This window comes from Hesperophylax consimilis, chromosome 15 (genome assembly GCF_061612785.1).
Source record: "Hesperophylax consimilis isolate HC1 chromosome 15, BYU_Hcon_1.0, whole genome shotgun sequence".
Taxonomy (NCBI): Eukaryota; Metazoa; Arthropoda; class Insecta; order Trichoptera; family Limnephilidae; genus Hesperophylax; species Hesperophylax consimilis.
Genome location: NC_142850.1, coordinates 8488131 through 8511324, shown reverse-complemented (window position 1 = coordinate 8511324; position 23194 = coordinate 8488131). Strand labels below are relative to the sequence as shown.

The following is a 23194-nucleotide window of genomic DNA, read 5'->3' as shown; positions in this document are numbered from 1 at the left end:
TGCAGGGTGTTGGGTAAGTGTTCATACCTCAATAAGTTTTTTCTCAGAAATTAAAGAGAAAATTAAAACTTACATAGAAGATTTAATTTTTTTCAGTGTTGTAACGCACTTAAGAAAATCTAATAAGCATTTGAACGTATTTTGCGAAGCTTGCATTTATTTTGCTCCCCTAAATTTGTGTGAATTTATGGACGTTCTAGCAGAATTCTTTCAAAAAAGACACTTTTTTATTTATTTATTCTTAAATATATTTGTATTACAAAGGTATAGTATATTGTCCTCCACGCTAGGAGTTCACCTGTGTTTGTTTCTTGACTTTCGACTTCCTTTTTTCTTCACTTTCGTTTTACTACCAGAAAAAAATTTTAAAAATCCCGATTTATGCCATAAAAAGACGGAATAGTTTTTAGCCGGATATTACAGTGTTAAAGTTATTGGTTAGTGGCAAAATAGATTTTAAAAACGTTTATCTTCACTTGCATATTAAAAAGCTTTATATCGTCTTTAGTTTACAATAATATGTATCTTTATAACTTACACATTCTTAAATTATTTGAACTTTGAATGACTGCAACAACCTTAAACTATTTAGATAATATCTTAGTTACCTTAGATATTTTGAATATCGGACAGAAATCGCGACGCGCTACCTATTTTTGTAATGGCAAACACGCATCCCATAAATTGTAATGGTGCTGCCAGACGCAAAGCTCACATCAAAAGTTAATGTACAGCGCATCATCTTTTCTACCGACACACGACGCTATAAAATATTTCTTCCTATGGTAGGAGAGGGGGTCAGTTGAATTCGAGAGCGGCCGAGGAACATAATTTCATCTGTCAAAGTGACAACTTTACTTACTGACAGCTTGAGCACGTTTTCGAAATGGATGATACTTGTCGCCTATTGCTGGATCTGTTGGACAGCTCATCCTCAGATGATGATGCCGCCAACTATATAATTATAAATGCTATTTATAAACTTTTTAGATTTTAAACAATCTGCGCGTATATAGCGCATTTTCACATAACCTCTCCGTCGAATCAGGAAATTCGCAGTTCGCACGCCGATCGACGAAAGCGACATATAATAAATTATTGTAAAATAAGCTCAAGTCGATTTCCAAAAATGTCGAAGGCAAAGGCGGCAAGGACCAACACCAGGGCAGGGAATGAGAATAGAGCACGAGAGCTGACGAGAGCAAACCAGATTACCCAGGAAAACAATTGAAAACAATCAACAAACGAACAAACTAGAAGCTTCTCTATGTAGGTATCAGGCCGTCCAACTTTATCAAAAAACCGAATGATATTACCATATAAACATACTGAGTTAAAAATATGATTAATTTTGAAAGGGCTGTAATGTTTTCCCGATCCCCCTTACTCTCGTTAACGGATTAATGTTTTCGTCACGTTTGTTTTGCAACTTCTCGCGGTTTATCAACCCTTCAATCTTAACGAATTAATATGTCACGTTGTGTCAATTTTTTGTTTCGACAGGGATTAATTCATTGAAGGATCCTGTTAATTGGTTGTGGTAACTTTGGTTCTTTTTAGATGAGGCGTGTTACATTCTGTATGGTTTGAAAATAAGACAATGACCGACTACCCTGATTTTAACTACCTTTTCCTACCTTGTTTGCTCGCCCAAACGTTTCCGGTTGCTGCAGTTGATAATGTGCTAATATAATGAGACAATTAATTACAAATTAAGTACATAAAATTCACTATAGACAATTCAATTCAAGATGCACAAGATTCTAAGTTAATGATTTGACTATGGATTGTTAGTTTTGTGAGTTATTTCTATGAGTAGGTATTTTCGGGAATAGCTAGAGACAAAACATGTGTTGCTTTCGATTGGTCTCCGTCCAAATCCCACCCATCAACGTGACCAGCTCGAGAGCAGCCAAGTTGATGGTCCAATCCCAACACCTCCAGAAATGAATTGAATATCGCTCAGCGACAGATGAGATAATGACATGTTTTGCCTCCTGCCGGAGGGTGATGAAGGTGGAATGTGGGTCCTTGGTGGTAGCTGTTGATGTTGATGTTGATGATGAATGATGAAGATTCATCTTATACCGTTAGGTACAAGGAGCCATGATAGCCTGGTGTCAGGAACCATTTGGGTCACGTGGGTAGCGCGAGGTTTAGGTCGCGTCAACCTCCCCCAAATCGATGATGAGTTGAGCTTCGCCAGCATGCCGAAAATTAGGAGTCCACTCTACTAACCTCAAACATAAACATATACTGAAGTGGTTTGCATCAGCAACGTCAGGAGTTCGGGAGTCCCGTGAACACCCCTCTGGTTTACGCTCGTAAAGATAATGATGAATTCAGCTTCAGTTTGTTCGACTTCGCCTCTGCAGTCACGCTACTCCAAATAGCTCCTGGCTCCAGTCTATACAGCTTCCCGTTCCAGTAGAGGTAATGACACATATTTATCATATGTACAATACAGAACATACTTCAAGTCTTTCGTCCACACTCAAAATAGTCATGTCAATATTTAATTTGAACGGGGCGTCCATCCGACATAACGAATGTTTCCTAGACGGGAGATTTTACCCCACTTCAAAGTCATGGTCATTCGCTCTATCGTTTGTTACCCTCCGTTCGCTTCAAATATCAAAGAATGGTAGAAATTGATATCCTCGACTTCCGGCGCTAAGGATCAGGGATACTGGAATCATCAGGTCGTGAATCTGAAATCATCCGATCTCCGTCAGCTCAAACGGTTTCAGTCGGAGTCAATTTCCAACCTAATTCTGGATGACTTCTCCTCCTATAGTGGGGTAAGTACTTATTGGATTTGACAGGAAGGACGTCAGAAATCGCCGAGACAACTTCATATTCGTCACGATCCCTTCGTTCTGTCAGCGAGAAAATCCTCCTCACACGCCAGCCAAGAATAGCATAGCCCTTATCCGCTTTGTTCCTTCGTCTACCAGCTAACTCAAGTAGGAAAGCCCACTAGCAATTTTCGTTCCCTTCGATCTGAACTCAGTGAAAGCGTCCTCTCACCAGCTGAAAATACTCGAAGCAGAGGTCTATTCCGGGTGACTATCTAAGGCTGGTCCGCCAACACCTTCGACAGAAACCGGTGCTTGTACGGGAATAACTCAACCACACCAATAGCAGGGGAAAAAGCCGGCGCTGCTATACTAAAATAGACGTTATATCGGTATCCAGGGTTATCGACTTTGCTAACACAAGAGTCCCTATTAGGCAAGCCAAATTACAAATTTCGTTCCCTTCGCTTTTGTCGCTTTGGTAAGATAGGACAGCCTACGGAAAATTCGTATACTTCGTCCCCGCCAAACTTATGAAAAATGAAAATCTCACTTCATAGAATAGGAATGCCAGACAGATGAATTCTCCCGGCGGCTAGCTGTAACCCGCTGCGTTATCCCGATTCAAAATGAATGAAAAGAGTGATGTTTGAATAAGTTATATTTAATTAAATATATTTTATGAATTCCGTATAACCTAATCGTTAAATATTATTACTGGAGAATTATTAAATCATCTTAAATTGCAGAAAACAAAATTGTCTAGCTCATAAACAATGTCTATTGTTGAATGATCTTAAGCGGCTTCAGGGTAACCGCTCTTAGTCCTTTTGTAATCGCCAAGACCCGGTCACTTCAACGCATTAGGTGATTTATGGCCTCCCTTGCTAACAGGTCCGGACCTATAGTGCTCAAGTTAAATACCCTTACTTTAAAATACAATTGGACTATTCGGTTTACATTAAGGAAATAAGTGTTAATAATTAGATTATAATAGACTTACCGATACATCTTAGTGTCAACAATCCAAATAATTATAAAAAAACAAACACAGTCACATGCAGAAAACTCATGCTGTTAGAAAACCGCACCTTCTACACTAAAAGATTTTAGCCGTGTTTGCGTCCCGACGATTAATTCTTGTTGACGCGCTTCTTAGTTTTTACTAACTCGACTATCTTAAAACGCTGACCGATCCTGATTATTCCTGACCGTCTCCCACCGTTTTCAAAACCTGACTATCAAAACTGACTACCCGCCCGCGCTCCTTAACCACGACTATCGACTTGCTTCTTCCGCCCTTCAACGCTGACTGCCTTGACCGTCTCCCCGCGCTTTCAAATCCAGACTCCCAAAAACAGACTACCCGCCCGCGCTCCTTAACCACGCCTATCGACTTGCTTCTTCCGACCTTCAACGCTGACTGCCTTGACCGTCTCCCCGCGCTTTCAAATCCAGACTCCCCCTTCTCAAACCAACCCCCCAAATCACCATATGCGATTTCTAATTTATGTTCTTTTGAATTCTGAATGCTTTTTGTTTTCAAAAGACAGAAATGCACTAAAAGAACACATCAATTATGGCCCTAGAACCTGTCACATTAATTTAAATCGTTTGAAAACCAATAAATTGTTACTCCTCGAGTAAAATATCCAATTATTTGCAAAAGAATGAAACACGACCCCCCTAGATCCAGTTTCCAGCCCAAATTCGCTCTCCACTCAATAAAATCTAAGAATTCAAACCACATCCCGGAGGTCTCTGACGATACAGTGCACGTTCCCATTTTTTTTTCTCTACCCTAATAAATCTAAACACTTGTTTCTAAAACAGCTTTAAGGCCAACATCTGGAAGTCTCCATCTCGTGAGATCAACTGAAAAATTCCTTTCCCACCATAATAAATCAATACTTAAAAAAAATGTCCCAGGGCAAGTTCATCACAGGGCGAAAATTTGTTTACTTCAAATTCAAATATTGATTATATTTATATTTTAAATATATGTGAAGTATGTTTGCCAAATAAAGTTTTTTTTTATGTTTCTAAATTTACTAGCACACATGACGATATGAGCTAACATAATAAATAAGAAATGCATTATTAGGCTGCTTATGTCATGGCTGTCAAAGGGAACACGGAACTTAGTTGGTAGCTCCGTAATTAAAATGACCCCCTCTCCTTTTTACGGCGGAGAGGGGGACGCATAACTTTTCAAATATCGCGTCGGGAGCGGTTACGTAAAATAAATTCGGTTAGCGAAGTTCAGAACCACACTTATAGCGCGTTATCTTTTTACGTGTGTCGGGTCTGTATGGGATTGTATGGCGAGCGCTATTGTGCTTTATATTATCTGTTGATGTGAGCTTTGCGTGTGGCAGCACCATTAGTCTCCGCAGATATACCACTGTTAATACCTACCTCCATATTATGGTACCTTGTCGTTCCTTTTACGCAAAGCCGGTTAACTGAGAGATGATAACGATTCGGAAATTACCCAATAGTTGGCAGTATGAAATTTAACATGTTATTGCCAATTATGTCGTAGGTATATTTATATAAACATTTTCCGCGAAAGGTAGAGTGATATATTTCAAAGGTACTTTTTACAACTTCAGTGGAACAGAGCGGAGTGTGCGATGCTCTTTCTGCCATGTAAAAAAAAAGTGGGTGTGTCAAGCCTACGCAAGACAGAAGTGAAACTTCTAGTATTCTTCTCTCTTATTATTAGGGCTTTTTTATACTAATTTTCATATATTTATTGGCAGGTAGAATAGAAATTAATATTGTTTAGCGTTTGCCAACGACCATACCATGTTGAACACACCGGTTCTCGTCCGATCACCGAAGTTAAGCAACATTGGGCGCGGTCAGTACTTGGATGGGTGACCGCTTGGGAACACCGCGTGCCGTTGGCCCATTTTTTATGGTAATTTTATGTTTTTTTTTATTTTTTTATCGTTAACATCATAAAAAATTTTATATCATTCTTTAACTTTTCAAGTATGCTACAGGCCTAAAATATTACTTAGTGGATTGATATTATGGTCAACCATTGAAAAAAAAAAAGGCGTTAAAAACAAAAAAATTATGTGCGATGGCCGAGAATCGAACTCGGATCAACTGCTTGGAAAGCAACTACGCTGACCATTACACCACCAACGCCAGTTGTCGAGATGAGCTAAGAAGCATTTATATTTTACTTCAAAACTTTGACTAGATCAAATGAACTTTAATCGGTCCCGCATTTTCGTTTCGGTCATGAGTTGGTTTTACTCCGGTACTCGAAATTGCATGACGCGGGTAAAGAAGTTTCACTTCAAAAATTATACAACATAGGATTAAAATAAAAAAACCTACTTTTATAATATGTAATACATATATTTGTATTAATAAATATATCTTAAGACAAATTTTTACATATATATTTGGTTTAATTGAGGATTTATCCTTCCTACCCAAGGATCCGAAGCACGCTAACAACTGAGCCTAATCCCGATTCGGTTGGACCGACTTTCTTCTTCGATTATTTACCTCTGTAACGTCATCCAATTTCAGAGAAATGCGTGTATGTCCACGTGTGTAAGTGTGATTGCCATCACGTTGACAGAATGTAATATCATCGATAACGAGTCTATCTGCTGTGTTTCAGATTGATCGGTTAATTTCAGCTTCCGATATTTCTTTCAAGAAAACAAAGTGAAATTCAAATAGATGCATTTAAAAAAAAAGAATTGACTACGTATAACATAACACGACGACATTAAATTTAATAATTCAAAATGGGAATTCGAATATACACGTACAAAGTATACATTTAACAGTTGTATTGCTGTGGTTTGAGCGAAATTCTCTATGAAGTAGGGGCTCCTTCTCGGATATCCGAAAGCGCTGACTCATTCTGGCCACTATATGGCACATCAATACAGTAAACCCATGAATGTGCTTCGCATATCGCCAGCAGTTATCTCATTGCTTTTACGGCTGGGCTAGTAAGACACATCTCTTAGTTGTTATCGGAAAGAAGGAATAAAAGATTTGTTGGAGTGATACGTAATGCGGAGTATCTAAGTGTCTCCAAAGGTGCCTGGAACAAAATTGCCAGGTAATTTCCAACCTTTCACTTCCCAATTTGGTCCCTTCTCACTCGTTTCTTCCTCTCAACGTTTGAGCTGCTCGGGTGTAGACCATGTTATCTGACAATTTTGAAAAAAATCATTTTTTTCTTGTAAGCGGGGTTTTCCGATGTCTCCTTCTTTCACTAGAGATCACTCTCGTAGTTATAGCACTGTTTTAATAGACGATTTGAGATATGTTATCAATGGTATCCGACATAATGTTACAAGTAAATAATGGTAACTGATGCAAGATGGCGGATGAGCGACACTTATCACCTTCTGTGCCACGAGTTCATAATTAATGGATGAAGTGATTGCAAACATTGTAAATTTTGTTGATTATTTTGACAGTGATGACGGTGTAGCAGATCCCACGTTTTTTGGCCGAAAATAATAACCCAAAGTCTTCAAGTAGCGAAGATACGACCACAATAAGATTTTATGCATTTCTACTTGTTTTATGTAAAGCAAAGTATTTTAAATTAACGTGTTTGACGTGATATAATTTTTGACTGATTTAAAAAGATTTTGATGGTATCTACATGTACATGCCATTGTTTACTTGAAAATATTGTTATTACATGGCATGTCATGTCTTCTGTGATTCACGAGGATCCAGATGATAAATTGTGGATGAAAAATGATGTCGTTATAGAAGTTACGTTAATTTCACATTAAATATACTTACCGTATATTTTGAAGGGCAATTTGTTTCTGTTTTGCACTTATTAGATTTGGAACTTATCATTCCATTAAATGTTTCTTGTGTTCATGTAAAAGATGGAAACCAAAAAACTTTTACCTATTTTTGAAGTTTTTTTATTTTTTATTATATTATTGCAATGAACATAACTTATCATTCCATTAAATGGTTCTTCTGTTCATGTAAAAGATGGAAACCAAAAAACTTTTACCTATTTTTGAAGTTTTTATTTATTTTTTATTATATTATTGCAATGAACATAACTCTGTATTGTTATATAATAAAAGTTTAATAAAAAACGAATCTTAATTTTTTACAATCAAAATTTCAAATCACAAAACTTGTTTTTGTTAGTTGATATGGTCTACACCTGAGCAGCTTATTTGTGAAATTACGGTAGCCTCCTCGCTCCCGGCAGTTTGAACTATATGGTAGTTAAAAAATACAAAATTGTGTGGTATGGCGGTACTTCAAATGTGATCAGCAATAAATTATAAAAAACAATTTGTTCGGGTAAATTTTGACGCTCTCTAGGCAAAAACGGTGTGTACCCGATTAGAGTCCTGATGTAACCCATCTCCTTTTCTCGCTATAAAAAACATTCATAAAATAAAATTTAAATAATCACAAATGCTTAACGTATCTTAACATGTATACGTTTGAGAATAAAACGACATACGATGTAATCTTACATCACATCGTATGTGATGTAAGATCAATAAACGACATATTGTATTAGGTATATGAACAGAAAAAGAACTGACAACGAAACTCTGCCATACGGTAGAGCAGCACTATACGCTTAAATAAAATATTATGGAGGCAAAATGGGGTAAAACGTTTTGATTTGATGAAATTGACATAATTATAAATAGCCGATGGTTCGTATGTGACAGTGAGGTGTAAAAAATATTACGATAATGTTTGCATGACGATAAACAAACACTCTTTTCAAATCAAATAAAGTTCCACTTTATAGAATATCCTGTTCTCAGCATGATTACTTCCATGTCAGTGAATATTTTCACTTCTTCGAATTGATATTAAATTTCATGGCAGGCCGCCCGGGCTGGAGGCACGAACTTTTCGCATTATTTTACAGATCCGCTTGGTAACTTTTATGCGCAGGATAATTCGTTATAATATCGTTTACACGTGGTTCGAAGAACAGATTATAATGGTGAATTGAGTGTGGAGATTGGAGATGATTTAGAAATAATCCACTTATTACGCGTAAATTTCTAAGAGTTTGAATGTTCTTAAAGTATCCGTTTATTCACAAACTAAGATTGAAGTTAAAAAAAACTTTTATAACAACGTTTTTTAATCAAATTTGAAGTGGTAGGTATTTCAATTTTATGTAGGCACATAACGATTCTTCAAAGTAGGAATATAAAAAAGCAGCAAAATTGTGAGAAAGTAATTATAGAGTATGAGTGTACTTTTCTACATGCAGTGTTATTTGGTTGTAGTTTCGGTACTGCCCAGCAAATGTCGATAGAGTGTAGATCTAAGTTATTACTATCCAGGTAATATAGTTTTAAGGTTTTTTCGTAGGTGGCGGTACATACACCATCTGACAGAGACAGCATGTCGGCTGTACCTGAATGGTTACGAGTACAGCCCATCACTTCTAGTCGCTTCCCCCGTTATACTGACTCACAGCCTATGATAGAACGGACGTATGTCCTGCTATAGATTCATTGTAATAACGATAATAAAGTACTTTTAATCTTGACGAACCAAAGCATTAATTGATTACTCCCGATATTAAGTGTATTCGATACTAAGAATATAATTAAACAGTACACCATTACACATCGAAACCACGTTTAAAACACTCAAAATACTGTATTTTCTGAAAACAAACCTTTAAAAATATAAAAATATCTACTAGTTTTATTGACTGGCTTATCCCCAGGTAACACCCCTTTTCTCATAAACTTGAAAATATGTAACCAACAATATTTTTTTACAGGACAATGGATATTTCCACGCTCATGATGAAAAATCATGACGCAAGAGGAAAATAATTTCCCTTGAGGTCAATTCATCTTTGGGGATTCTTCACGAGGGGTGATTTAGATTTTTAACAGAAATAACTGTGTTTATTATATAACGTAAACTATTCAAAAGTTTTCGCTGTTTCAAAAAAAGATTTTCGTATTTTTGTTGGTAAATAAAATAAGTGGTGTATTACAAAGATATATTTTTTATCACTTTCATTATTACTACTATAAAATATATTTATAGCGTAATTTTAGTGATAAGGGAACTAATTTTCGGTAATTCCGGGTATTTGGTGTTGTACCGAGTACGTTTCAGCCTTCCCGATTATAGTTATGAATATTCCCAAATTATTAATAGTCGCTGTGGAATAGAATTAGGTAGCTACTTAGGGGGGCTTAAACGTCCGTGATATAATTTATCGCATTATGTAGGTACATTCAAAAGGCTTTATTTTGATATAGAATTTAATCATTACTTGATAAAATAGTATCCTACCTATTATGCTTACTATATATTTACGTTGTATTACTACAATTTGTTTTCATTGGAAGAGCAATATTGTTAATTTAATTGTAACCAAGCACCACTATAAAAAAAAACACGATTGGTCAAAAAAACTGACACTAAAAAATGCTTACGTGGAGGTATGACCCCAGTCAAAAAGCGACTCATAGACAGACCAAGGAAGAAGTGGACTGACTGTTTGCAAACCGATTGGGGTGGAAAGGCTTGAGAAAAATAGTAAACAATCTATAGACTGAAACCGGTGGAGAACAATTTGAAACATACAAAATAAAATCTGTTTCGTACGGTGCTGGTATGTATCTCAGGACTGAAATACGTTATTAAAGTTTGCAACGATGTTGGATTCCTAACAGAATATTCTGTGTGTGTGAGTTTCGAACATTGAAACTTACTCAGATATTTCACCTCTTATTATGTGCATCACAATATTTGCTTTATTATTACAAACTATTTGATTAAACGTTTTATTCACTTTTTGGATTTCAACACTAAGGCCGGGTTGTGTTTCAAAGAATTTGAGCAATACATCAAATTTCAAAATTGATTTTCAAGTTTTTTGAACATTATATTAAGTTCTCTTACTACATCACTAAATGCCAATTATTTCACAAAGCTGAAAAATGACGTAACTTGAATAGAACTTTCACAGAACTTAAAAATCTATTGATGAATTATTTAAATCCTTTGTTATCTTATCTTCCGAAACGCACAAATTTTTAAGTAAACTGGTATTTTTAATTACTTTCTTCAATACTACTCATTATATTGAGGATTTATATGATTGTATTTAGGAATTATATGATTATATTTAGAAATCATATGATTATATTTAGGAATTATATGATTGTATTTGTGAATTATATTATTTATATTTTGAAATCATATAATTATATTTAGGAATTAAATGATTATATTACGGAAATCATTTTGAAACGGTCTTATTTATCTGCAGTCTTTTAAAGTGACGTGTCTCCGTATATTAGACGAAGAAGAAGAACTAGTCATAAAAAGCCGGTTTATTTCCTTTTAAATAGTTTAAATGTTGAACTCTCAATGATTTATACCACGAACCGCCACTGCTTTACAAGCAAGTATGTATTTACATTGATTGGCATTGCGTGCCGTTATCGCCATAATAAAGAATCAAAAGTATCATTTATAATGTTCGATGAAACAATAGTTTGTTTAAGTTAATCGCGTGTTTAAAGAGATTATCAGAATCCTTAGCACTGACCGTTGGGCATTTAAAATATAAGGTGTTAGTAATATTCATCACAAATATTTATCAAGTATCGTAGTACCAGGGATCGAAAATCAGAAGATCAAATAAATGTCAACTTTCATTGATATCATATGTGAATCGGCGCAAGAGTCTAACTACCTAGTGTCAATAGAACAATGGCATCCTCAGTATTAACACTGTAGTGTGGAGAAAAACGAAATATTTAAGAGTAAAGATAACGCTACCGGCTGCGCCAATGTGAAATTTGTATGATCTTATTCAAAGATTAGTATTGCTTTTAGAACGTTTGCTGTGTGGCGGAAGCCCAGTAACAAAGATATCCAGACTATGCGCACTAACCATGCGCACACCCTGTATAAATGAATGAAAGCATTCTTTCTCTTTTGAAGGCATCTATCATTCGCACAGCAATTCTTTTCTTGTACCAAAACCTAAAGCAAATCAATCAATTTTTAAAAATACGACAAAGCTTCAATTAGACTACTAGTGCTGCAGTTTGAATATATTCCATTAATACTTAATTGCAGAAAAAATATTAGCCAAGAAGAACAAAGGATACACTAATTGGTCATTATTATTTCTGCGAATCAATAATCTTAAAAGTCTTGGAAGATTTACTTCTAGACAAATTGGTTTCGGACGTCAGTTTCGTTGAAACTTTAAAACCTTTCCACATTGCAATAGAAGCAATGCCGACTAAAATACAGGCATGGGAGCGACCACCAAATTACGAAATCAGTGATGTTGCTAAGTAACACAGTTTAAAATTGTCCAATCCAATCAATAATGTTTAATTAATATGCGTACGGTAAAACAATAACAAAATCGACAACAATCGCCACCATTCGTAAACTGTTGTTGCTCGATGGCACTGACTTGATCACGTGACACGGGCCTGTACTTTGGTCATTCTTGGATAAAAGGCAACAATTTACCCAGAAATTGTTCTTACTACCATGATGTGGTCGAAAGAACTCAAATAAAATGTAAAAACAATAAAATAAAACAAAAAATTTATGTAAAATATTTTATAATTGTTTAGACATGTTTACCAGGCGAATAGATGCAAATACAAGGCATATTTCTATTTCCTTCCACGGCACGCGGATATATTTCGTAGTTCATTTCTCTCTGTCGTTCTGATGGTTCCACCAGTTGTAACCCGATGTTGCATAATAATTTACCAGAGAAGAAATGTACTTTGCACATTACACGCCATACATCATCACATCCGACATTACACATCGCTGCGGATAGGAGTGGATAGAAAACAGGTAGGAGATAAAATAAAGTTACGGAGGTGAGAATAAAAGTTAGGACTAGTGCCACGGGGAATGTGTGAAAAAAGTAGACGTTTAAAAAACTTTCTTCTTTTTTCTTCCAGATAGTGAAGTATTGATAGAAATAGTGTTTTCTTAAAGGAATTAACGTAGCTGGGGCGACAGCGCGTCCGTGAATCGGTAACATTAACTGAAGTGACGATTTATCAACATTTGTTTTACGCTAATTACCTTGGGGGATAATAGATTTAGTAGAACCCTCGTTTGAATATTTATTTTGGTGGAACAATGACGATTAAAAAATACTTGCATTTAGATGACATACTTTTTATTAAGACTCTGAATTTTAAATGATTCAGAGAAAGTTTAATTAAATTCTTAACGAATAAAAAAAATACAAAACAGAAATATAAAAGGTTGTATTTAGTAAGCAGATAGCAGTGTTAGCACTAAGCTTATGTATACTAATACAAATTATTTCTAAATTAAATACTTGAGTTAGGCCATGTTAGTTAATTTGTAGAAGTCCGTTTTAGTTAAAAAAATATATACTTAATAATATTATGATTTCATTTATTAAAAACACCTTTCTACAGTTTGTGATTGCTTTTGTGACAGTTTGATGATGCCCTCGGAAGGCAAAACTGCTATCACGAGCAATAATAACAACACCGCAGAACTTGTTTATAAGTACACTATTTTTTTATAAATTGCATATTAATATTATTAAATGTAAACAAAAAATAACTAAGAAACTCGAATAACATAAAATTACTTGTAAGACGATGTATGAATGTGAATGAGGTAAGAAGTGTGTGACATGACGGGATCATGTGGCAGTATGCCCTATTCGCCTACCCCTGCGGGTAAATGGCGTGATTGAAAGTTAGTTACTCATATTTTATGATACTCAGGAAAAAATAATCGTGAAATAATAATTTAAATCAAGTCACAAAAAACTGTGGAAAACTCAATCAAATTATCGATTAAATGTTGATGTATTTAATCGAGCATTTAATTTATTCTGGAAAACTTTGTATTAAGATTGACAGCTGTCTCTCTTTTGTTGGCAATGTCAAACTGTCAATGATAATTTTAATTTGAGTTAGTTAAAAAAAAATCAGATTTATAAAATGACAAAGGTGACAAAAACAAAACAACAGGAAGCAAAATACAGCATCTTTTAAAAAATGAGTCATTTTTTAAAAGAGTCTCATTTTTATGGTCTTAATTGGATTAATCAAGTCAGCTTGACCTTTCTGTCAGACATGCGATCTGAGAAAAACGGAGGACATAAATTTAAAACATAATAAGGATGGAAGCAAGTTATTTATGGAATAATATCCTTAACATTAAAAAATAAACCCAGGGTACATTATAAATGAATTATATAAAATCATGTTACCAGATTTAGGAAAACTACATTTTACCCCTGCTTACCTTCCCTTACCAGCTTCTCGATTTGAATATTATTTATTTATTCACGCCTTGAAGGCTTTTTCATGTATTTATTGTTATATGTTAGTTGTTCGGCAGTACAATAATAAGTGTACAGTACATAACATGATAAACTGAGTATGTCACACAAATCACAGAAAACTGTGTTGTACAAAGGAGTTCAATAATTGTACTATGAAAGTAGTTACAGAGCAATGTGTAGTAACTTTGTAGATATTGATAAAAATAAACATGAACAGTTTGTTGTAAAGCATATTTGTATTTAGCAAATCTTTGTTATAAATAATTAACATGAAAAGTACTAAAAATATAAACATATATCAAAAGTTATACTTTAATTATAATACTTGTATTTATTATAATGCATATATTTTTATATTCGCATTACATTCCTTTCTTCGTTCATCTGCTATACATTTATGAAAAACCTAAGCCTCATCAGTCTATTTTCTTCCTTCCTTGCAAATTTTAATATCAAACAATTCTAACATATATGTCAATACTAAACATCTTACAACATCAAAAAACGAAGAATTTTTGTGCAGAAGTGACGTATATTTGCTTTTTTTTGTTATTGTGGTAGGCAGTGGTGGCTCGTGACTTTTGAGTACATTCGACATTATTGATATTGTTTAATTCATAAATATATTTTTTTCGGCAAGATCAACCATCAATAATAGCATTTTTTTTATAATGAGCAGCACTCTAGTATACCTAAAAGTCACGAGCCGCCTCTGGTGGTGGAACACAAAATATTTCACTTGCCAGTTTAAAATGATTTTTTTTTGTGAAAAAAGGTATATTCTCCCATAGGGTGGTAAAAGGGTGGTTACTTTAGTTAAACACAGGAGTATCAGTTCTGACTGATCCGTTAATCGATGATTCGTATACAGAACGCCGAAAAAAAAAATAGGAAGTTATAACTTTGATTTATGACGTTCAAATTCAACAAAAATGTTGGAAAGTGGGTGTAATAACAAAAGGATTTTTTACGAAGACGGGACTATAAATCACCCAGCCTCCCTTTCTATAAAGTTATCGGATCGTCTGCGTATTTAATGATGCGAGATTTTATGACAGTAGTTAGGTGGGTACCTAATCTCGAAATGAGCTGAAAGTTGACTCACACTCGTTTTCTGGGACGTGGCAATCTTCTCCTGTTCCTTATCTGCCCCTCCTCCGGCGTTATGTACTCCTGGTGGAACTTACCCAGTGATCGACAACCTTTGATCTATTTATAATTACAGTGCTTTAACATAAACTTTACGTCTTTTTATCTCGACCCTTAAAACAGATACAGTGAAATCAAATGTTTTATGCAGATGTAATAAAAAATGTATTGTTTTTGATCAAATAATTGTAGAAACACTGTGTATCAATTGTGTAATATTAGAAATATAAACTTAACATTCCCGTTCCGAAGGGGGTAATACACTTACCCCAAATAAGAGTTTTGTGCTATGTTTAAATTGTATTTTTTTTACTTCAGAAACTCTATAATTTATGAACTCTAAGAACAAAATTGAAAAAAATTATTTTTTTATTTTCTAATATCTATTAAATTACAACATAAATTAGAACTCAAAATTAGTGTATAGTAATATAAGTAATTTTTTTCATCTTATTTATCGTCTTGCATTAGGCAATGGTTGACTGCTGGTCATACATATAAATGACCTCCGGTTAAAACGGACGGAAAAAAAAACTAATATCTGAATGCGATTGGAAAAAACAATAGGAATACCAAGAGACACGATCGTTTCGGGACATATGGGGTACCCTTGTAACCCCACACGGTTCGTAATTGATTCTTACCTCCCGGCACATAGAGGGATTTAACGACGTTATTCAGTTCGAAAAGAATATTTTAATAAATGGTAGGAAAATTTGAAAATAAGTTTATTGGAAATGCATGATTTGAGGGCATAAATCGGTTACTCGCTTTGAGTATCGAACCCGACAGCTAACCAAGCGTCTTTGCATGGGTTTTTTCAAAGTATTTGAACAATTCATCAAAGTTTATTTTCAAGTTCAGTAAAAGTTGTATTCACGTTCTCTCATCATTCCAGTCCTGTGAAGCAACTGGCTCATAATTATACAATAACAGAACTTGAATAGAACTTTCACAGATTGAAAATTAACTTCAAAATTTGATGAATTCTTTAAATTCTGTAAAACAACCCGTCCTAACTCAACAAGCGATCGACTATCTCAAAATATCGATATTTTTCATGTGAATATTAAATGGTGGAGTGAAAAAAAATCGAAGGGCTTCGCAAGGGCAGGATGCAGATACAATTAGCTGTAAAGGTTGATTAGCTTATGTTTTGTCCCGATGAAGTCAAAACCGGTCGAAAGAATAAATTAATTAAGTCGTTAAATATTTTGCGAAAAAATTTGAACCGTTGTAAAAAACTATCTGAAGTAATTCCCCGATTTTCAAAAGCTCTTCAAACTAATTGATTGAATTTAGAAACCAAGGTATATGCATTGTGCGCTCGATTTTATTTTCATTTTTATTTTGGGAGGCAGGTTTGGTTACCACCGTCCCGGGAACCATTTATTGGATAACCAACACCTCTTCCATAGGTCACCCCAAGTGGTTCGCTACGTTTGGTGACTTAGCAGGGGTGCTCCGGTTCATCGGGTGAAGTGTGTTCAGGATGCGTCTGCCCACCATCTGCGTTGGATATAATTCAAATGTCCGTCACTGGACACACTCATCCCTAGATTCCTACCCAATCTTCATACCTTTTATCTTCGTTAAAAAAGACCCTCCACACAGCATCCCGAAAGACGACATAGGTCCTAAGGGAAATTATTTTATATGGTTACTAAAAGAAAAAAAGTGACATTACCTTCTAACTCAAAGAAATTTATTATAAGTTCAATACGATTGATAAATCATATAAGTGCTCTCAAACCAGAAGTTTTCACCCCTATCTAACTACTACTCTAACTACCGCCTAAAGCACCCTCACATCTGTCTATCGGTGAGACACCACATCGATCTTCTTCTCCTCCTCTCCCTACCTAGCCACTGATGAAATATTTATATCCGTATTCATGGATTGAGGTGTGATTCTTTAGGGTTTTTTTCAATTTGTGAATTGCTTTTAGCCGTCTAGGATTTTTTGGGATTTTTGAATTCGTTTTTTTCGTAACTTCTTTGCTTTACCCACACGGAGGAAAATGAGTATATCTAATTTATTAAGAATCTCTGAAAATTATTGGTATTCCGGATATGATCGGGTTTGCAGGCCGTTTCTTGAAAAATTTTAGTAAATTTTTTATACATCGGAATCGCATGTATAGTGACAAAATGCGAAAATATTAGGATTATCATGAACACGTGTTCCGACTTCGTGATGACATATTGGTATTTTACTTAAAATACCATTTCTCCGCGCACTTGACGCAAAAAATGCATCTTCAGCTCCAGTTGACGTATCAATATTAATAATGTAAGTAATAGGAACTTGTAAAAAAAAAAAAAAATATAAAGATATTAAAAAATATAAAAATAACATATAACTTGTAATATAAACTAATTATTGATAATGTTCAAGATATTTTGCCAAATAAAAAGGTTTTCTAGTACTGTTAATTTTAATTTCAAAATATCCTTCTTAGCCACTATTCAGAAATAAAACATTTGTTGGTGCTGCTGTAACTTTATTAGTTACTCTTACTAGATTTGATTAGTTAAACCTTCCATTGCGCCTTTCCATCCCGCCCCCATCATTTTTACCAGTAAAAATATACTTTTATATAATATGTAGGATTTTCGCTTCATAAAATAAACTTTTCACACACTTGGGTAAACATTTCACTCTTCGGGTAAACGTGGACTAGATTATCGATATCTCATAATTTCTCTACCTAAACAGCCATATATTTAACGAATTTATTTATAAAGATTTTGTTTTTCAACCACTGGAGTAATTTTTTCGGCATATTTTTCTATTTTACAAGAAATGAGAGATCCCTTGTCATTATCGAACCTCAAAATTTGGGATAAACGGCGAAAACTAGTTGGATTCATTGGCTTTATGCCGCAGTAAACAATTTCATATTAATATTTTGAGATGTATGTAAATATATATGACACCAATCACTCCAGTGGTTAACAGAATATTTTATATAGCGTGAGCAACCTCAAACACAAAGATTTTTGAAAATTGTAAACTTGTCTTCTGTTAATTCTCAACACGTCTATTTCAGTAACATCATCTGCAATAATATCTCCATTTTTATAAAAGAAAACATCATTAGAACAAGAGAGAAAAAACAAAAAAATAAGCCAATTATTTTTTTTGTACGAAGTTGCTATGAAAAAACATGGGTTGATAAAATTATCATTTAAAGCACTACGTCGTGTAATATTTTAATATTTTAAATCAAGCCGCCATCAATAGCACCCCTTACTTAGATGGCGATAAGGTTTAAATTCCCGCTTAACACCATCCGCCTGTTTTGATTTATGCAAGAAAAAAACATGGCCAAAAAGTGTCTTTTATTTTATTTTGTGGATGTTCAGGCATAAATATTTTTTTTTTCCAATAATTTTATAAATTACTTAATTTTCCACATTATACAATAAAATCGTAACCGAAAATGGGTTCGTAAGTATGAGATTTCGGTCTTTAAAGCAGTTTTCATAGGTCTTATACATTATTTTTTATGGGCATATAAAAAGACTTATCTAAAAAATACTCGATTATTTAAAAGGCCAATATGTATTCTACTCGCAGTATTTAATTAAAGCATCTGAAACATTTCTAGGCGACCGAATTTTCAAACCAAAAACACATGATTTTGCATTACTACGTAGTGCATCGCCTTAAGGATTTCTGATAAAGTATTGCTGCAGTATCTGCATTGAATCTAGGTACAAGCGAGTATCTAATTGACTGACCGAGTATTTCCAGGTGGTATTTGAAGTAATAAGGATTGATTAAGATTATCATTCGATTGGATAAGATCAGATTCATCCAAATTCACTTGTGTTTTAATGAATGTGGTTTTTTTCTAGTAATTCTTCCTAGTGACAATTTACACCAGTCAAAATAATTATTGCTCATGTCAACCAGACGGTAGTAAGCATTTCCACTGCGAGTTTTGTAATTACGAGTATATAGCTCATATGTTTCCATTACTTACTTATTTTACATTGTTTCAAAATTACTATTAAAAAAATAATGTTTTTAATATGAAAATAAAATTCTGTGTATACTTCACTATTTTACCAAAAAGGATCGACATATTTCAAAACCAATGGTTTCTACATCAGTATAAACGTATAATAATAATATTTTATTCAATTTTGACTAAAGAAAACTTTTATTTACAAGACTTGAAAAGGTTTTTATGCAAAGCACAAAGGATAACAAATTATTATAAGCGATAATTATTAGCCTGAAACACAAATATAGTTTGAAAAAATCTAAGGACGGGTTGTTTCGGAGAATTTGAACAACTCTTCAATTTCAAAGTTAAATTTCAAGTTCTGTTATTATTTCATTTCTGACAATTAAGTGGCCTATAATAATATAATAAGAGAAATTGAATAAAACATCCACAGATCTTGCAAATGAACGTTGAAATTTAATGAATTGTTCAAATTCTATGAAACAGCCTATCCTTTTTGTCTTCAATTTCCATCGGCGGGATTTATATTTTTTCTCTAAAGATTTTTTCTATTTGTATTTTCTATTCAAGCTGATAATTATTGCTTATAATAATTTTTTATATTTTCTACGTTTATCCGCAAGACAAAAATGGGTTTCGAAAAATTTCGATCCTTTTTGTGAAAACAATAAACGATTAGGTATACGTTTCAATCGGTAACTGGTAAACTTATACACTTCAACACACTCTTGAAAAGTGAATAAAAAAACTAGGGTGTTGCCGGCCTCCGTGGTAGAGGGATAAGGCTCTCGACTTGTATGCTGGAGGTCGAGGGTTCGTACCCCAACGTGGGAAAGTAAATTTTATTTTATTAATTCGCGTTATGTCACTAATTATTATTTTCAAATAATATATAGTATATAGCACTTTCATAAAACTGGGAAGACTTCGGTGGCTAGGTCATGTGGAAAGAATGACCGAACATCAAGAACCAAAGTCCCTGCTGAGCTCAAGACCGATAGGGAGAAGAAGCCTGGGAAGCCCAAGGTTAAGATGGAGCGACAACGTCCTCAAAGATTTGTCTGTCTTGGAGCTTCGAAACTGGAGAGAGTTGGCGCGGGACCGAGATGAGTGGAGGAAGACTCTTGAGGAGGCCAAGACTCACCAGGGGTTGTAGAGCCAAAAGTGATGATGATGATGAGGATGATGATATAGCACTTTCAGAGTGGAAGAAAGAAAAAAAATGGTCTAAGAACACCATTCAAAATTGAAACGTTGCTTGAACTGGCTTTGGCCGTGTTTAGTGACCAGATTTGAATAGCCAGTACTTCCCCACCTTCCTCTTCCCCATCTCCTTCCCCGCTTCCTTCAGCTTCACAACATACCCAATCGGGGGTGCTATAGTCCCACTGGCTCCAGACGGTTGGGAGCAATACGGGAATGTTTCACGTATTTAAAAAAAGGTTATGAATAGAGGTAATCTTTTTCCTAATTTTTATCATTTTTAATGACTTCATATAACTTTTCAAACGTGGGTTGAATTGGCGCCGCCCTGAGTTGCCATGGAACTGTATCAATAATTATCTACAGTGGGCTACTGAGTAACGACTAATACATCTATATTATCAATATAAATAATATTCTCGTTGAATATTCATTGATAAAAGAACTCGCATAAACAAGAAAAATGTTGACAAAAACTCTCCAAAAGGTTAATCAATAAAAATTGGTCATCTTTATTGTTGAGTCAATCAAATTTTTGATGAATCATTCTAAATGGGGATTGGAGTTCAGTCATGTCATGATTAATCAATGATTCTTCATTTTACTGTAGGCCAGTTGCAGAGTAGATACCTACCCATATTATGGGATAAATTCCCATAGTGAACATGATGTACTTTTACCTTGTTTTGTTTAGTTCCATGATGACTCAATGACAAATCAACACACCTTTCAAAAGTTATTTAGAGTCATCAAAATTAACCTATAAACCTAACCTACGTAAGCTATTTAACTTAATTTTTCTTTCATCACTTTTCATGACTTTTATCACTTTTTAGATGTTGTTAAATTCTTATTTTGATGAATTATTCGCAAATTTAATAAATTTTAGTGATTAAATTAAATTAAATCGATTTCCAATTCTAGCGTAATCAAATGATTATCATAATCATATCTATGGAACGCCAAAAAAACTCCTATTTTCGCAACCCGACAACAATCATTATTTCCTGATTCTAACCTTTCAGTTCTGGTAACAAGAAAAAGATGCACGGGGTCAGTTTCAGAAAGGTAAAACTGTTCGTGTATGGCTGCCTTAATGCACCTGTGTCGAGAGTCTAAATAATTCTGTTGCCAGTATTTTCAATTACCTCCTTATCGTTAAGTACCTAGATTTCTCATTAATCTTGCAGTATTCGACGCAAGCTTAGTTCAAATTTACTCTTTATTCGGTCCGTGGACTACGCTAATTAATTTATTTTATTTACCCTGCTGATTTTATTAATTACTGGCTTCGTAATTAACTCACTGGTACTCGTCAAACGAAAACCTTTATTATCTATATGGGAAGGAAATAACTTCAATTTATTGGCAAAAGGTAATGTTTTGTGGGTGGGTAGGTGTGTGGCGTTCCATTGCGTCTAACTACCCCTACAGAGAAATGGATTTATGGTACGAGATTTCAAGATATAATGCCGATATGTTATTAAAATACGTGTGTTTGAATTTCGGAATAACTTATGAAATATAATTATATTATTATTAGCTGTAGTACTCGGCGTTGTCCGGACTTAACGCAGAGTTTTTTCGCATATCATACGTAGATAGTAATTTTTCTCTCATTTTGAACGTCAAGTATGTAAAATTTCATGAAGAAGTAACAAAAATCTGTTTTGTTTTGAGGGATAGTTTTTTTTAAATATCATGAAGACAGTTACCTTCTTCTTGTTTGGAAGGTCAATTATGCAACTTTTCATCATTCTCGTAATAAAACTGTAGATTCTTATAAAAAACAATAACACGCTGCCCGCCACTTGCCATATTCTTTACAATATTATATATGATAAGGATTCAATATAAGACCTTCTAATACAACAACGAAAAGATTTTCTTATTTTATATATTTATTAAATCTATTTTCGAATTCTGAAATACTGATAAAAATATACTTTTTTTCTTATTTAATGTCAAAAATGTTGTGTTTTGTATTAAATTGGGTTGAGTTTAAATATATTTTCTAACAAGGTTTTTTTATGAAGAAGGTGGTTCAGAATTTCTTAACACTGGTTTTAATTAATAAAATCATGCTTTTGAATAATTCACCACGTACACTTATCTATATGAGTCAAAAATCACTTTTAACGTAGATTTGAAAAATTATATAATGTAAAACGTGTTTACTTGAAATCATTTTGCGACCTTCCTTCTCAAAGTCCTACCAAGGACATGTAGGTACCTATTTAATAATGAATATTATTCTACTCTGGATAACAACATTCAGAAATAAAAATATACCAAAATCATTTCAAAAGAAGTTAATTAAACAGGCCGATTCCAATGGCGTCAAATTTCAACGAATGTTAATTATTGCATCCGTATCAAATTTGATTATGGTTTTAATGCTGCTTTGGCCATTATGTTGTCATTTTGATGGCAGGTTTATGAATGCAGTCTGGGATTAAAACAGAAGCAGATATGTTCGAGTTTATCCACTTTTTTAAGTAACATGCTTTGAAGATAGTTCAATAAAGCGTCTCATTCATTACTGAGCCGAAACCGGTTCGACTGGTCCAGCTTCGGATTTGAGCGGAATACTTGATTCGCATCCGTTCCCGCTTTGAAAATAATTGATTAAAAAACATATAAGAAATATCCTGGTTTCTACTCGTTAAAGACTGAAAGAGGTTTCTGTTTTGAAGTTGCCACCATGC

General features: G+C 34.2%; 1 protein-coding gene and 1 non-coding gene across 2 annotated transcripts in view; one reads left to right on the top strand and one right to left on the bottom strand.

Annotated features, from left to right (window-relative positions):
- Nucleotides 1-23194, bottom strand: part of LOC149417277 (uncharacterized) — a 110975-nt gene that overhangs the window by 63709 nt on the left and 24072 nt on the right. The gene's annotated exons all lie outside the window — the stretch shown is intronic.
- On the top strand, nucleotides 5595-5713 carry LOC149417278 (5S ribosomal RNA). Its single transcript, XR_016303350.1, has one exon. It is a non-coding gene; the product is annotated as a 5S ribosomal RNA (ribosomal RNA).